The 13326-nt window shown below is 33.2% G+C and overlaps 1 non-coding gene across 1 annotated transcript; it reads right to left on the reverse strand.

Moving 5' to 3' along the window:
* Nucleotides 1-368: 368 nt before the first annotated feature.
* On the reverse strand, nucleotides 369-442 carry TRNAL-CAA (transfer RNA leucine (anticodon CAA)). Its single transcript has one exon. It is a non-coding gene; the product is annotated as a tRNA-Leu (tRNA).
* Nucleotides 443-13326: the final 12884 nt, after the last annotated feature.

Consider the following 13326-nt stretch of genomic DNA (forward strand, 5'->3'; position numbering starts at 1 on the left):
CTACAAATATTGTGATGGGATAAAGCCTACTGCATGACTATTTTTGTACTGAGATAGGCTAAGGCCCAAACTGGACTGATACTGATACTGAAAAGGGTTATTTCTGTCCTAGTTGATCCTGATTCGACATTAGAAGTATATTGATTTTTCACCAATAACCGAATACTTTTGTCTGTAACTACTACATATTTGATTCCATCCATAAATCTATTTTCTTCCCTATGAGTTCGAGTCTCAATAAGAATGCTAGTTCTTACTATTCATATGTTATGATATGAATATACCACACCAATTTGTTATGTATAGATGATGAGATTCCATTGATACAGAGCCAATTCCAATAGATTTATTGGAGGGTCTCATTGGCGTGCATCCAGTAGGAATTGAACCTACAAATTCGCCAATTTTGAGTTGGCCGCTTTAACCATTCAGCCATGGATGCTTAGCAGGGATCCTCATACATGGTGAATAACCAAATTCCAATTGAAATGAAATCTTTAGGATAAATCAATGCAATTTAAGAGGAATCAATGAAAGGATATCAATTCAAATCTTGGATTTTCGAATTGAGCCTAGACTGTGATTATTTGTTTACTGTCTGTTCATTTGTATGAGAATTACACACTGAGTTTACGTAAACTCACCCCTTTCTGTTTAATCTGTACAAGTAATCTCCATATATAGGCGGATCGGTGTAGCGGAGGACTCAGTGGTGGTCACACGACTTCTTTTATACTGTTTACTACCTATTTATGATTTGACTTTTATTTGGGATATTTTGCTGTAATTATGGCCTTTACGAATTTTGGTTTAAAATTTAGATTTTATACGATTTTATGATTTAAATCTGCTAGTGTTAGGTAAAACTCGGGTTTTCAAATAAAATTAATGTTTGGTCAAAAATACCACGAACAAGCAAATTATTTAAAAACTTTCGCAATAAAAATAAAAATAAAAATAAAACGTTTTGAAATTGAATAACGATTTGTAAATAAATAATGTTTTGAAAACAAACGGCACGATTTGAACTTAACATAAGATAATAAAAAATGGTTAAATAGAAAAGAGGATATAGCGACGACATATTTTTTCGAAAAGCACTACCATGTGACATCGTCAGATTCAACCATAACGTATAGGCCGAGTTTGGGGTGTTACAATTCTTTTTTGAACTAGATGGGGATCAAATTGTTATGGTGTTCGCCATTATCAACCCGCGACCTGGGTACCCAACTGAAACCAACTCGATCTAGTTGTGATAGCATTCATAGTTCACTAGCATGAGTTCATATCTAGGGTGTTCACATCTCGCTTGATGGGTTCGTATCATTATGCAAGCGAACTCATATTTAGGGAACACGTGTTAATCCTAGAGTAAGGTACATGTTTGTCATATCCCGAGATCAGGACCAGAAGTTTTGGTCGTGCGATGTAAAGGTTTGCCAGTATTCTAGTGAACTGGAATTGCCAAAATTTGAGTGAACTGGGAGTTCACCAAGATTCAGGTGAATTGGGTGTTCGCTGTAACGACCTTATAGTTAGAGGTGTCGGAAAGTGCATTACCGGGACTCCGTTCCTGTAAATCAGAAGTAAATAGTTACGAAACTAGTTGTGTAGTTAATTAAGTTTCAGTTAAGTAAAATTGCATGAATTAAGAGTTATTATAGTATAAGGACTAAATCGCGTATAGGATAAATTTTGAATTATAGATTAAAAATCAATTGAGAGATTAAAGTAGTAATTTAACAATTTCTTAATATGGTGGACTACATATGTTATATATATGTGTTATAATATTAAGTAATTTTAAAAGAAACTAAATATATATATATATATATGTATTATATAATAATGATAATAGTTATATAATAATAATTAAAGTATAATAAAATGAGATAATAAGAGAAAAAGGAGAAGAAGTTGCGGCAACCTAAGGGTTTTAATGTTCAAAATCAAAATTGGTTAGTCAATTTAGTCCATTTTCTTGTATTTTTTATATTTTTGGAATCCCGATGTTAAGTACTACCCGACCCATGTTGAAATTTTAGCAATTATTAAAATTTTAAATGTTGTTAGTGTTTAATAGTTTTAGTATTAGCGATTAAATTGATAGATTTTAAGCTAGAAATGGAAAAGGAAAAATTGTAAATTTTGAGTAATAGGGACTAAATTGTGAAAATTTTAAAATTTAGGTGTTTAATTGAAAATAGGGAGTTAAGTTTAGCTTAAAGTGAAATTAGTATAAAATATAGGATTAAAGGTGAAGAATAAAATTTAGTCTCGGTTTAAAGACTAAATTGGAATTTAGGCAAATATTGAGTAAAAATTGAAATAGTCAATATGAAATTAAATTCTGTTATATTAATGTATTTTAATAATTTTAATTCTGTAGCTAACGTCGTGCTAGAATCCTCGACTAAAAAGGGGAACGATAAAATTGATGTCGAATAGCTCAGAATCCATGGTTTGTATTTCTATAATCCGAACCTAGTTATTAATTATTGTATTTTGATTTAATGCATATGGTAAGTGGTTGAGGTGAGCATTTTCACACTTGAATTGAAATTATAGCTGATTGAAATGGATTGAATTGGTATATATATTATGAATGTATTGATTATTTGAATTGTAATGAATATATGTGTAAATATGATAATGTGCAAATATGATAATTAGATATTGGTTGTATTTGGAAAGTGAATTGGAACATTATTAACTGTATCGGGCTGAGTCAGATATAGATGGCATGCTATAGGATAGGAAGAGTTCATGGATTTCTTTGACTTCGAGTCGATGAGGCACTGAGTGCCAATTTACTTCAGTTTAACCGATGAGACACTAGATGTCAATTTATATAGCGCTGGGCGCAGTTATTACTTCAGATTTATCCGATGACGCACTTGGTGCCAAAATGGTGTGTTGGTTGGATCTGTGTATTCGTCTGAGTCGTGTTAATAGGGGTAATCAAATAATAAAGTTCTGTAATCGATATTGCATGATATTGTATGTGAATTGAAAATGAGATATGTTGTAATTAAATGAGATACATGAGTTATGTACTCATGAATTGAATATTGAATGGATAATGCCATTGTATAAACAAATGTGATTTGATATGTGAAAAGCTATTTATATAGCAAGTGTGTGAATTAGGACATTTGTCAAACAAATGAAATATGACAGCATGTGTAAATTGAATATAGTATGAAATGATATGCTATTATGTATGAATTCACAAGGTTGGCATATAGTAGTTGTGATTTTAGACATTAATATGTGTTTATAATTGAATTGTGCATTTTGTATTCTCTTGTCTTTAAATGTTCAGATTGTAGAAATATCATTGAGTTTTACTCAGCGTACGGTTGGGGTTTTCCCGTGCGCAGGTTAAGTACTTCTCTTTTGATCGCCGATTCAGCATCCAGCAACGATCCCAATCTCAAATGTAGTCATATTTATCTTTTTGTGTTGGCATGTACCTAGGATGTCTAATTGATAGTTATTTTGTGGATAGATTATAAATGAAGTTATAAATGTATGTTCGTGTTTGAAGCCATAATTTGTCATGTTGTTTTGAACCAATGTTTGTTATGTGTATGTGAAAATAAGTTGATGTTTTAGGTAGATATGAGCTAGGCCAAATTGATGGATTTTGGCATGTTCAAAATTTTGATTTGAATGATGCATTGATGATATAAATGTGGTATCAATGAGGGTACATTGGTTAAACACCTAGGATGATTGTTTTGGCATGTTGTGAGTGTGTTTGATCATGTTTTGAATAGATTAATGTTTTTGAGTTGCTTAATGCCCAAGCAAATAGAAAATGGTAAACTTGTGGTTTAAGGCACATTTTAGGTCCACACGGCTAAACACACGGGTGTGTGACTTGGCCATGTGAGACACACGGCTAGCACATGGGCATGCAAGGCCATTTCGAGGGTTACACGGCCTGGCACACGAGCGTGTGGCTTGGCTGTGTAACCCAAGTCAGTGAATTACACGATCACAGATACAAGCTGGGACACAACCGTGTGTCCTTACTTCGAATGCCCACACGGCTAGACACATGGGCGTGTAACTTGGCCGTGTGAGTCACATGGCCGTGTGACCCCTGCCGTTGAATTTTTCTAACTTTTTTCCTAAATTTTTCAAATGTTTCCAATTTAGTCTCAAATCGTTTCTAAAGTGATTTTTAGGCCTCTAAGACTTGAATAAGGGACATTATGCATGTTAATGATGAATTATATTATGATTTTTAAAATGTTTTGAACTAAATGATTTAGATTATGGTTACTCGATAATGCTTCGAATCTCTATTTCGACAACGAATATGGGTTAGGGGTGTTACATTCGCTAAGAGATGTTTCAGTAAAAGGTGTTCCCCAGCAGCAATGTATGCCAAATAAAGTGGTAAGGTGTTCACCAGTTTCACTGCGATGTAAGTTCGCTAATGTATTGGCGAGCTAGGTTTCGCCAGTCTATTTGGTGAACTGGGGTTCGCTAGTCGGTTTGGCGAATAAGGGTTCGCCAGTCTTATTGTGGAATAGAGCTCGCCAGTCAAAGATACAATCAGACTTGAATTAAGAAATAAAGATTTAGTGTATATACGAATACTTTACGTGCAAGTAACAACTTTCCTAATTCGGCTATGGTATCCAAAGAAATCTAAGACTGCTAGGTCTATAAATACGACCCTTAATTCTATGAAATTCTTCACTGAATATTTTGACGTCAAAGTCTCTATTCTAGATTATGTTCGTAGCAATTCGATTAAGTCCATGTCTTGTTAGAGTTGATCGTCTCAAAAGCTAGGTTCACTTGCATGTGTGAAATCTGTACGCTTTGTTAGTAATATGTTTGTTTGTTGTGAACCAATCGGACCATCTTTTAGCAATGAAAAAGGCAAAGCCAAACTCATTTAGGTTTTTTCATTTTCGTTGAGTGATCAGATCTAATACGAGTGTCAACTTCCATGATTTCAGGTTAATGGTATTACTTTCTAAAGAACTCCACTTTCGAAACCAAGTTTCAAAGAAAGTTTTCTTAAAACTCTATTTTAGGCTATGAAACTCTATTTTCAAACACGATTTGAAAATATGATTTTTAAACAATATTGTGCAAGCTCATAAGAGAGCCAATTTTTTTAAAGAATTTTTTAAGAAATGGTTTTAATAAGCTGTGTATCAATCAAGCTACCTATGTGAGCTCCCTGCGATAAGAAGTTGTGTACCAGCCTAGCTTTACGAGCTTTCTACGTGCTCCCTCACAAGCATGAGCTTTCTATATGTCTTATTCTATGAGCTCCGTTGTGAGCTAGGTTGGGTGTAAACATATCAAACAAAATAAAGTGCTACTCCTCAGTGAGTTTAGCTCTAGATATGAGCTTTCCGAGACCAATCCCATTCTACATGCTTCGTGTGAGCTAGATTGGATATAAATATATTCAACAAGACAGTCTTCTGCAAACCGAACCAATCCTGCGACCTAATGAGGGCTTTGTTCGTGTTTAATTTGACAAACCAGTCTTGCAACTTAAGGCAGACTCTGTTAGTAAGTGTGATACGGTCTTGCAATCTAAGGTAGACCTTGTTCAAAGAAAAGGTTTTCTGAAAAGTTTAAGTTGGCTTTGTGATTTTAGGGCGAACCCAGACTCGATTTTTAAAGATTTTTGATAAACGAAATAAGCCATATGATTTTAAGGCGAGCCCTGCCAAGTATGTTTTAAGAAAAGGCTAATGAGTTTTCAAAACTATTTTTGAAAGTCATGTTTTCTGACATGATATTCGAATTGGGTCTCATAACCTCACTCGCAAACCCAGCACGCAAAGCGTTTTCAAATTAAAGTTTTCTATTATTTTCAAACACTGTTTTTAAACATAACCTAATGGTTTCTGATTATTCACTGATTTCTTAATCAACTCACCCACTGCTCTCTTACTTCTCAGGTAAGTAGGTCGAGGATAGCGTTGGCTAGGTCGATGATCCAACGAGGCACCTGACTGATATAAGTGAACCATACAGAAGGGCGGTAAGTTTTTATTATACGGATTAGAATAATAAATTATATTATTAATTTGATTACTGAACAATTTTCTTAAGCTTAAATATAAAATGCTATGTTTTTAATATTGATTTTACTATTCCTACAAACCATGACTTGGAATATATTATCTATTTCTGTTAATAATAAATTAATATTATTCATGCATGAGTAATTGTTGTTTGGCTGAGTATCATGATTTGCGATCCATGTATGTTGCATAAATTACTTGTGTACCATTGTAGTGTTAGTTTATTTACATACGAACCACTGATTACTACGAATCATATTTACAAATGTACCCCTGTTGTGATAGTTTTATTACATGCGAGACTCTAAGCACATTTACCATTTTTACATGTGTACCCTTAACTTTGAGAACCCTTATGTGTGCGCAAACCCATGATTTTATGCGAACCCTGTTTAAGTATTGCATTCCTTGCATGCATTTTTTTTTGTTTGCGAAGCCTAATGTTTAGTGACACTATGATGTATGAGCATTATAGGCACTAGGCGAATTGTTAATGTTTTGTGAGCTTACACATCTGTATGCAAATTGTTGTGCTTTGCAAACTCAAGTTTTCGTGTGAACCTATGTTGAATTGCGAACTCATGGTTTTGTGCGAACTCATGTTTATGTTTTTAATAAGGTATGTGATCTATGTTTGAATGTTATGCAAGTGCTTAAGTGTAATGCAAACCTGTAAATGTTTTTAAGTATATGGAATTTTTGTTTGGCATTATTATGTACCCTAATCTATCTTGCATGCAGACCTTTGTGTTTTATGAATGTATGATTTTCGTTGCTTTGTTAAGTTTAAACACCTTATTCGCATACTATCTGTAAGTGGTGTGTTGGAGGTTAGGTTGGGAGTTAACGGAGAGTCACTTCAGTGGCTAATGTGGCACACTGGATTCGGGTTGAATCTTCTCAATCAGGTTTGAGGTGTTACAGTGTTGGCTTGTATGAGGGCCTACCTTGGATGTCACATTCATGAACCGTATCATATAAATAGAGAAACGAGCCTCCTTAGAAAAGAGACACAAAAATTCTCAAAGATGAAAACTACTTAATAATAGTTGATTTTTTTTACATAAAAAATAACACTTACAAAATTTTTAATTTATTTCAAAATTAACATGCATGGTATAAAAAAGAGAAAAATAAAATATGATTATTAAATTGTTAAAATATTAATCGTGATGTAAATAAATCACTCTTTTATTTTAAATATTTATATATTTTTTTTGAAATAGTTATTAGTAATAATCATTTAGGTTAATCTATCCATATTACAAATTACATTGTCCAATATCCAACCCGATTGGATAAACAAATGTAACAAATTTCCAATTATCATAGTTGGAGATTAAGCACAAGCTTCTGTTTTCGTTAAAAGGATTGGTGAAAAAAAAACAGTAAAAGATAGTTTTTCTTGTTAGACCTTGGGTAATTTGTACCAAAAAATCTAGATTAACAGAAAATTTTCCCTATTAAACCCCATGTGACTAAAAACTTATATAAATGATAATTCAATGATTGAAGATGTCACAAACACTAAGATTGATAAATTAATAATACTTGAAAACAAACAAAAGGAGCATCCTCAACCCCACATTTAACGATCTAATTTTGGTTCAATTATAATACATAAGCTAAATTATAATAAGTTTAGATTGGGTTTCTCTTATAGTTTCTATGTTGATCTCGTTGGTTTATTTGGACGGTTTTGCGCTTTGGAGGTCTAGTGAGTTAGTGGTCTCGCTGACTAATTCCAGTAAAAATTTCATCCACGCCAACATCTAGTGACTTATTGAATCTGATTGGCCGTGCTCCTTTGTGTATGGATGCCCCAAAAAAACAATAGAAATTGGTCATGAATAACATTGCAGAGCTAAATTTTGATATAAGAAAACCATATATCAGATTGGGTGACTTCAATGCTATTAAAAACCAAGGAGAAAAAAGATGTGGCAGAGGATCTCAAAGCTTGTCGAGACTTTGGAGAATGGTTTGAAGAGTGTGAGTTCATCGAGCTTAATGTGAGCGAAGGTGGTTTTACTTGGTCGAATAACAGAGTCGACAATGATTGTATCCAAGAAAAATTAGATTGTTGTTTTTTCAACATATCTTAAGGTGAATACTTATTAAAGTGCTAGTGGTCTAGTTGAAGTGGCTATGGAATCGGATCATGCCCCGTTTATCCTTTATCTCCAAAAGAATGGAAAGATAAGGTGGAGTTTCAAGTTTGAATCAAAATGGTTGGTGGTGTAACGATTTGATTTTTGGCGGTGTTGAAAAATACGATTTCAGAACCACATTAATTGAAGCTTAGGGACTAAATTGTAAATTTTCAATCGCTATTAAGTTTTAATTTAGAAAATGCTTGAAGATCTAATTAGTAATTATCCAAAGGGTATATATGGTTATTAAATCATTATACCTCGTATTGTTAGTGGATAATGATAATGATTCTACTTAGTTTTAATTTATAATTAAAAATATATAAATGTGTCTTAATTAACAAACTAATCATGCTTAAGTATAATAATTAAACTACTAATTAGAGTGTATACTATCAGTTCAACTCGTGGAACTCTCAATAATGTCAAGAGATTCCAAGTATTTAGGGTTGCTTTCCATTTGGGAAAGGGGAAAAATAGGCTCTCACTTTCCTTAAAAAATCTCTATGAAAATTGGCAGTTGCAAAAGGGAAACTTCTATCATAAGCAGGGCATGAAGTTCTTATCAAATCAATGGTGCCGTTATGCTTATTTACATCATACAATGTTTCAAAGTCCCTGTTACTCTTTGTAATGAACCGAATGTACTGCTTAATAAATCTTTGTGGATTGGATCGGATACCACCAAGAATATGGTGTATGTCATGAAACAAACTTGCAACTCAAAAGAAGAAAGGCGAGATGAGATTTAGAGATTTTCGAGCCTTTAATGTGACGCTTCTTACGAAATAAGCTTGGAGAATGTTACAAGAACCAAATGCTAGATAAGACCAAATTTACGAGTGGAGGCAGAATTTTTTAAATTTTGTTGATAAATTTTATCCTCTCCCTAGCATTATCTTTTTCAGTCGTCCTGAAAAAGAAAGGGGATGTGGATGAAGGGAGCTCTACATGTAGCAGTAGAGGTGTGAGTTTAAGGCTAGCAATGGAGAAAAGAGGAACTGGTAAGTCTCCTTACCTCCCTCTATGTTTAGGAACGAAAGAAAGAAACAGAATAATACTCTCAAAGCTTTTGTATAATTTAAAGTTCTAGGTTTCATACTTAACTGTCAGGACGAAGGAAGCTCTGGCGTTTGGTCTAGCTAAGCTGTCAAGGATAAGAAAATAAGGTGAGTATCTACACTATGCCTTCTGGTTGCTAGATGTTGTGTGAAATTGTCATTCTAATTGTTGATCGTAATAGTATATAATTGTTGAATGGTTATCTGATGTAATGCATTGCATAAAGATTTTCTTTGTGCTATGCATGATTATTGTGTACATAGGGTCTATTTACAACATAAACTTTTGCACGTTTGATAATTAAGTTATTTAACTAATAAAATTCAATAGTGATTAACTTTTACATTTTTACAATTTAGTCTTTTTTCCTTAAGTAACTAATCACTCGCTAAAATTTTTGGACTAGGACTTAATATAACTCTATAATATACTCCTAAATATTATAAAATAATATTTACTGACTTGACCATAAAAAAATTGAAGTTCCAAAATCACCATTCTCGGTACCACTAAAAAACAAGTTGTTATAACTATTTTAAAGAAAATGTTTGATGTACCTCATTTACTTTATCAAACCAAATAACTACTCAATGGCTCAAACTAAAATGGTGAATAGTAAGCTTAAAATTTCTCACTTTAATTAGGGGTACCCATGGCACTTAAGACTTGGTCATATTAACCAAGAAAGAATCACTAGACTCGTGAAAGATTTTTCCTTAAGTATGCTTAAGGAAGTTAGTTTTCCACAATGTGAATCTTGCTTGGAAGGTAAAATGACTAAGAGGTCTTTTAATGCGAAAGGTACAAGGGCTAACCAACCTTTAAAACTTGTGCACACTAATGTATGTGGTCCCACGAGCATCAGTGCCCGAGGAGGTTACGATTATTACGCGACTTTCATCGAAGACTATTCTCGATATGGATATGTGTATCTAATGCACCGCAAAAGCAAAGCCTTTGATAAATTTCGAATGTTTTGTGCAGAAGTGGAAAAGCAATTAGGTTTATCCATAAAGAACCTTCAGTCTGATCAAGGTGGGGAATATTTGTCCGACGAGTTCTTAGGATATCTCATAGAGAATGGGATTTTATCCCAGTTGACTGGGTCAGGCAGTCCATAGCAGAATGGCGTAGCTGAGAGAAGGAATAGAATCTTGCTTGACATGGTTCATTTAATGTTAAGCTATTCACAACTCTCTACTTCCTTTTGAGAATATATGATACAAATGACTTGTTATATTCTAAATGATGTGTCAACCAAGTCTGTTTGTCAGACACCTTATGAATTATGGCATAAAAAGAAACCCGCTCTAAATCACTTTAGAATATGGGGTTGTCCAGCACACGTTCTGGATAAGGATGCAAAGAAGTTGGATGCACAGACAGAATTGTGCATGTTTGTAGGATATTCGAAAGGAACAAAGGGTGGATTATTCTACAATCCAAAAGATAATACGATTAAAATTTCTACTCATGCTAATTTCCTTGAAAAAAACTACATGGATAAGTTTAAACCTCAAAGTAAAGTGATACTCAAGGAACTTTCAAGAGTTTTAGAAACACTTGCAATCAAGCAAAAGCATAGGGGAATTTGTCATAATGGGAGTGTTTCTAAGAAATCGGACTTCATCTATGATGGTAGTATTTATAATACGGAATTTAATCATGAGGATGATAATCCACTCACTTGCGAGGAGGCTATGCAAAACATTGATTCCAAGCTCTGGAAACAGGCCATGGATGTCGAGATGGATTCTATGGAATCCAATACGATGCGAGAACTTGTAGACTTACTGATTGGGATTAAAGTCATAGGGTGTTAGTGGATATACAAGAAGAAGAGTAACAGCAAAGGGAAAGTGGAAACACATAAAGCTAAACTTGTAGGGAAAGGTTACACACAAAAAGAAGGTATCTATTACGATAAGACCTTCTCTCCAATAGTCATGCTCAAGTCTATCTGCATACTCTTACATGGCTCAACCCACTAGCTAGTTGTCAAAGGAAAGGAGCAGAAAGTTTGCAAACTACTAAAATTCATTTATGGACTTAAACAGACGTCTCACTCATGGAATAAAAGATTTGATCAAACGATCAAGACATTTGGGTTGAAGCAAAACGCTAATGAACCTTGTGCTTATAAGCATATAAAGGACAAAAAAGTGGTCTTCCTCATTCTGTATGTCGATGATATTCTACTTATTGAAAAGAATGTAAGAGAATTATCATCGGTTAAATTATGGTTAACTCAACATTTTAGCATGAAAGGCTTGGGTAAAGCTAGTTATATTTTTAGAATTCGAATCCTTAGGGATTGAAAGAATAAAATGATAACTCTATCACAAGCTTCATACATCGATAAAGGTACTGAAACAGTTTGCAATGATCGATGCAAATCCAGGCGCTCAACTGATTGCATCGGGTTTTCATCTTTCTTTGGATGATTGCCCTAAGACAGTAGACGAAAGAGAGCATGAGTAAGGTTCCATATGCTTCAGCAATTAGAAGCCTTATGTATGTGATGCTCTGCACATGTCCAGATATCTGTTCGTAGTGGGAATGGTTAGTCGATATCAGGTGAATCCTAGTCTTGAGTATTGGTAAACTGTAAAGCATATATTAAGGTATCTTAAAAAAACCAGGGATTATATGCTTGTGTATTCTAAAAAGACCTTAATCCTATTGGATACACAAGCTCAAACTTCCAAACCTGCAAAGATTCAAGGAAATCGACATCGGGAAATGTATTCGTCCTAAGCGGTGAACATAATTCACGCTTTCTTTACTTGATGAAAATTCTCAGTATGTATTTTATAATATATTTACAACAATTATAGGTGTACAACAACCTCCCTTCTATAATGCATAAAATCTTAAGAAACTAATAAAATGTTATAGAATAGGTTGATTATACTATATTATTTAAAAACTTCAATTCGATATATTCAAAACTAAGAAACTCAAAAGAATTTGTTAAAATTAAGGTAATGTTTGATAAATTAAAATTAAAAATTAAATTTTGAATTCAAGTATATTTAAAATTGAATATTAAATATAATTAAACTACTTAATAAAGGTAAATTTTAAATTATGAAATTTTTATTTTACATTTTGTCCTTACTTTTAAACACTACATTTTATTTTAAACAACATAAGTTCTAAATGTCTATGAATATGCATATCAAACATCCGGAATAAGTTACACTGATCTTTCAATTTGAATGTTGATATTCAAAACAATTTTCAAAATACTTCAATTGAGTTAATTTCGATTAAAAATTCAATTGACTTTTTTAATTATTTTATGAGAGCATTTTTAATACTTGGTATTTGTCAATGGCAACAAAGCTGACTGTATTTGATTCCTGACGGGAAGCTTCAATGATATGTCATAACTCTAACAAAGGGTCAATGATTTTAGGTATCATTTAAGCAATTTCCTCGTGCTTTCCTATACTTCGGTTGGTTTTGGGGGATTGAAGAAAATGCCCCTCCACCAAAAACAATGAAGCACAAAGCTACAAGATAGAAGCCTACGTACACTCGTGTTTATCAAAATTTAGATACCATGAATTATTATCGTATCAAATTTTGTATAAATATATTACATCTTCAACGTGACTATAACATGATAAGATAATGTGAACATAATATACGCAAACCTATTGGATTGCAATATATAACTGTATCCTACAACCTACACAAGCTAATCAGTTGTTGTTCGGATTGAAATAAACAAAGTTTAGGAAATAATCCGGGTTCTAATAGATGGCAAAATAGAGTTAAAACGTTTCTTAATGTAGAACCTGCAGTGATAAAAGGACAATGTTACTCGAACTCGGAATAAATATCAGATAAGGGGAACGTGTCCAACACCGGTATATTTAATATTAAGCTTTTTCATGCATTTGGAGGATACTTGGATGATCATGTCCCCATACTCATGTCTAAATATGAGGAGGATAAGGATGTCAAACACATTTATTTCAAGAAAAATTAAGGTTCGGAACAATATGGGCTTATGAGAATTAACTTGT

The sequence above is a fragment of the Gossypium raimondii genome, chromosome 1 (genome assembly GCF_025698545.1).
Source record: "Gossypium raimondii isolate GPD5lz chromosome 1, ASM2569854v1, whole genome shotgun sequence".
Taxonomy (NCBI): Eukaryota; Viridiplantae; Streptophyta; class Magnoliopsida; order Malvales; family Malvaceae; genus Gossypium; species Gossypium raimondii.